The 5,089-nt window shown below is 41.6% G+C and overlaps 1 pseudogene; it reads left to right on the forward strand.

The window, feature by feature from the left end:
- Window positions 1–268: 268 nt before the first annotated feature.
- On the forward strand, window positions 269–1,667 carry LOC138846905 (N6-Methyl-AMP deaminase pseudogene; annotated as a pseudogene).
- Window positions 1,668–5,089: the final 3,422 nt, after the last annotated feature.

Consider the following 5,089-nt stretch of genomic DNA (forward strand, 5'->3'; position numbering starts at 1 on the left):
TGTCTTCCTTGCTCTTTATTATCTGAGAGGCAAATGGAGAGACGGAGCCATGTAGAGAGAAGACAGAAGCAGAACTCTCTTACACTAGTTCATTTCCCATTTGTGCAAAAGAACTGGGAATGAACCTGTTGAAACCAGAAGTCAGGAACCCAATCCAGATCTCTTATATAGGTGGTATGAATCAAAATACTTGATCCGGTGGTGCCAATGAGCTCAGGAAGGGGTAGCTTGTGCTAAAATATGAGGGCAATTGACATTTTTTGGTTCTGCCGGGAAGACAGCCTGCTACCCCTGTGACATGTGTGTTAGGGGAGCACCGCTTGTCATTTTTCTGTACCAGCTTTTCAGTCTGAAGAGAAAACATGTTTAGAGCCTCATAGTTGCGAAATCTCCAGGTGAAGCTGAGCCCAGACCTACCTAGTGAGCTCATCTCATCAAAATATGTGGAAGTGAAATAATCTGAAGAAAATTCAGGACCACAGAATTTACTGATTGAAATACACTGTATTTTGCACACCAAGAGTAAGAGTGGAGTAGAACCATTTTTTCCCTACTGCAATCATGGTGGAGGTGGAGGAACAGCAACAGTCATGGAAGACAGACTTTTACTTGGAACTACCAAAAGTGGAACTTCATGCCCACTTGAATGGATCCATTAGTTCTAATACCATGAAGAAGTTAATAGCCAAGAAGCCAGACTTTAAAATCCACGATGAGATGACTATGATTGATAAAGGAAAGAAAAGAACTCTTGAAGAATGTTTCCAGATGTTTCAGATAATTCATCAGCTTACTACTAGTCCTGAAGATATTCTAATGATCACAAAAGATGTCATTAAAGAATTTTCGGATGATGGTGTCACATACCTGGAACTAAGGAGCACTCCCAGAAGAGAAAATGCTATTGGAATGACTAAAAAGAGTTATGTGGAATCTATACTTGAGGGTATAAAACAGTTCAAACAAGAAAACTTAGACATCAATGTTAGGTATTTGATAGCAATCGGCAGAAGAGGCGGCCCTTCAGTTGCCAAGGAGACTGTTAAACTTGCGGAGGAGTTCTTCCTTTCTGCTGAGGATGTAGTTCTTGGCCTTGACCTTAGTGGAGACCCTACTATAGGACGAGCAGAAGACTTCTTGGAACCTCTTTTAGAAGCTAAAAATGCAGGTCTGAAGTTGGCGTTGCATCTTTCAGAGATCCCAAACCAAGGAAAAGAAACCCAAATGTTCCTGGACCTACTTCCTGACAGAATTGGGCATGGAACTTTCCTCAACTCTTCTGAGGGAGGATCCCTGGATCTGGTGGACTTTGTGAGGCAACATCGGATAACTCTGCAACTGTGTTTGACCTCAAACATCAAAAGTCAGACAGTTCCATCTTATGACCAGCATCATTTCGGATTCTGGTACAGCATTGCACATCCTTCTGTGACCTGTACTGATGATAAAGGTGTTTTTGCAACATACCTTTCTCAAGAGTACCGGCTGGAAGCTGAAACATTTAATTTGACCCAGTCTCAGGTGTGGGATTTATCGTATGAATCCATCAACTACATCTTTGCTTCTGATAGCACCAGATCTGAACTGAGGAAGAAGTGGAATAATCTGAAGCCCAAAGTGCTACAATTTTAAGCTATAATGAAGTCAACTACCTTTGGGTTAGTGTTGCAATCAATCTTCTTCTTCTTCTTTTTTTTTTTTTTTTTGACAGGCAGAGTGGACAGTGAGAGAGAGAGACAGAGAGAAAGTTCTTCCTTTGCGATTGGTTCACCCTCCAATGGCCACCGTGGCCAGCGCTGCCGCCGGTGCAACGCACTGATCCGATGGCAGGAGCCAGGTACTTATCCTGGTCTCCCATGGGGTGCAGGGCCCAACTACTTGTGCCATCCTCCACTGCACTCCCGGGCCACATCAGAGAGCTGGCCTGGAAGAGGGGCAACCGGGACAGAATCCAACACCCCGACCGGGACTAGAACCTGGTGTGCTGGCGCCGCAAGGCGGAGGATTAGCCTAGTGAGCCGCCACACCGGCCACAACCAATCTTCTTGTTATATCCCATAAGCTGTCCACCACTGCTTTTAGGAAGCACAGCAGCCAAGTACCATGGGCTCCATTACTGAACCATATCCATGGCTGGTGTTCAGTTAATATGTCTTAAACTGACTAAGGCCTTGAGATGTAGCTTACTTCCCTGCTGTTTACTTGGAAAGACTTTAAGTGCTGTTGCTACCTAAACTCCCTGTTCCACTAGTGATTTCTTTGATTTAGCAGTCCCACCCCAATAGCTAGAGGAATAAAACTAGAGGAATCAAAGTAATTTCTTATCAAGAAAAGTTTTGGAATGATAGCCTACAGTAAAGCAGAAAGGGGAAAATAAATTACCACCAAGACCCTTATAAGCCTGCTAGCTTGTGACGATAGCCCTGTGTTTTGTTGTGCTTACTCTAATCAGACTCCTTTCACTTGAACTCTATCACTGTAGTTTTTTCCTTTTTCTTTTTTTCACTTGAGCTACCCAGATTTCTACTGCACTACTCATTTTCTTCATTTGCAAAGATCTCTCTAGTAGTGGCAAAACTGGAGTTACTGGGGTTCTGTACATGACCAGTAACCACACTACTGGTCACACTATCAGACTACTGGAGCAGGCCTACATAAACTCACACTTGTAACATGTCTACTTCAGATGAAGACAAGGGACAAACTAAGAACAGTTCTGAATGGTAAGAAAAAGAATTTATTACATATCAAAGTATACTTGAATTGCTTTGTTCCTTAGAATATATATCCTTGATATCAGGAAGTTGGGCTAATACTAATTTCAGTTGCTAAGGGTTTCTGAAAAGCATTTGTTCTCTTTGGGAACAGGGTGAAGGAAGCTCTGAGGTTTTTGAAGTACTTAGATGTATGTTTGTAACTTCGTATAACATTATATTATTCTCTACTCCCATCTACTCATATAGAAATCACAAAGTAAAAAAGTAATGGTTTATCCATAAAACATGGATATTTTGCAGCCACTTAAAGTGTTTATGTATATATATGAAAGTTAGTGATGTGAGTGATTCTAGTTTATTAGCTTTATCATGAAATTCTTTTCACAGTATGAAAGTCATACTAGTTTTAATTGGGAGTGGGAAAGTGAGGATGGAATAGGTTTTTCCTGTTTGAGGTTCCAGAATTCAAAATATGTGGATTGACTGACTTACCTCAAACAGTAGAGTTAGAAACATACCAGAGGATTCCAATTCAATCCCATCAAGGTGGCATGTACCAATGCCATCTCACTAGTCCCAGTGATCAATTTCTGTTCACAATTGATCATAATGATAGGACTAAAAACCAAAGGGATCACATAAACAAGAATAGTGTCTGATAAAGAACATTTATGAAGCTATGACTAACATCAAAAAAATTGGTTGGAGATTTTTTCTTTGTTTGAAAGACAGAGAGAGGGAGAGACAGGGAAAAAGAGAGATCTTCCATCTGTTGGTTCACTCCCCAGGTGGTCGCAGTGGCCGGGGCTGGGTCAGCAGCCAGGAATCCCATCTGGATTTCCCACGTGGGAAACAGGGACACAAGTCCTTGAGCCATCATCTGCTGCTTCTCAGGAGCACTGGCAGGGAACTGGATCAGAGGTGGAATAGCCAGGACTCCAGCTGGTACTCCGACATGGGATACAGGCATCCCAATGCTGACTAAACTCATTAAGCCACAATGCCTGCCTGGTAACATCAAATTTAATCATGAAATATTTAATGTTTTCACTTAAGATCAGTACAAGTAAAGGGCAGCTGCTCTAACTACTGCTCTGTGATACTGATCTAGAGGTCCTAGCCAATATAATAAGGCAAGCAGAAGTAAAAAGTAGAAGGATTAGAGAAAGAAAGAAGTAAAAACTATTTCTATTTACAGATAACATGATTATTTACTTAGTAATCTACAAACAACTAAAAGAATTCAACAAAATGAAGTAACAGTCACAGGAAGAAATCAATATTCAAAAATCAGTTGAAGAAAAAGGTGAATGATTATAGTAGAAGAACACACAATGGGAAACACCTTACTGCATCAGAAAATAAGGGAGTGCAAAATGAGTACAAGAGCTAATTTGAAGAGACTCCTACAGTCCACTCTGAGATAATTTTAGCATTGAAATATAGGATAGTAATAGACTTTTTTTAAATATTTATTCATTTATTTGAAAGTTAGAGACATCCTCTGTCTGACAGTTCACTTTCCAGATGGCTAGAATGGCCAGGGATGGGCCAAGCCAAAGCTAGGAGCCAGGAGCTTCAAATGGGTTTCCCATGTGGGTAGCGGGGGCCTGAGTGCTTGGATCATCTTCCGCTGCTTTTTTCCAGGACATCGCCAGGTAGTTGGATCAGGGGTGGAGCATCCAGGACAGGAACTGGCATCCAAATAAATAAGCTGGCGTTGTAGGTGGTGGCTTCACCTGCTGTGCCACAGTGCTGACCTCAGGATAATAATGGATTTTTAACTCATCAAAATAAAAAATTTGAGTTATAGTAGTAATAATATATGGAGGAAAAGGGAAAGTTTTTCCTTAAAGTAGCATGTCAGCTAATATAGAGTCAGTCTTCTGTATCCATGGGTTCTGTATCTGTGAGTTCTGCATCTGTGGATTCAGCTAACTGCAGATTGAAAATATTCAGAAAAACAATTGTTCCTACAAAAGAGTGTGTACAAACTTACTTACCATCATTTCCTAAACAGTAGTGTGACAACCATTTATATAGTGATTACATTGTAGTGACTTTGAGATGATTTAAAGTATGTGAAAGGATGTACATGGACTTGAGCATCTCTGGGAGGTCCTAGAATCAATTCTCCATGGATACTGAGAGATGATTATAGGGAAAGAATGATGGAGTTAGAAAATGTAGTGAATGGAGGCCAGAATTTTGATGTAGCGGGTTGAGCTGTCCCTGTAACACCAGCGTCCCGTATGGGTGCCAGTTTGAGTCCTTGCTGCTCCACCTCCAATCCAGCCCCCTGCAAATGAGCCTGGGAGGGCAGCGGAGGATGGTCCCAGTGCTGGGGCCCCTGAACCCATGTGGGAGACCTG

Source organism: Oryctolagus cuniculus, chromosome 19, assembly GCF_051225735.1.
Source record: "Oryctolagus cuniculus isolate XC-2025 breed Fujian yellow rabbit chromosome 19, ASM5122573v1, whole genome shotgun sequence".
NCBI lineage: Eukaryota > Metazoa > Chordata > Mammalia > Lagomorpha > Leporidae > Oryctolagus > Oryctolagus cuniculus.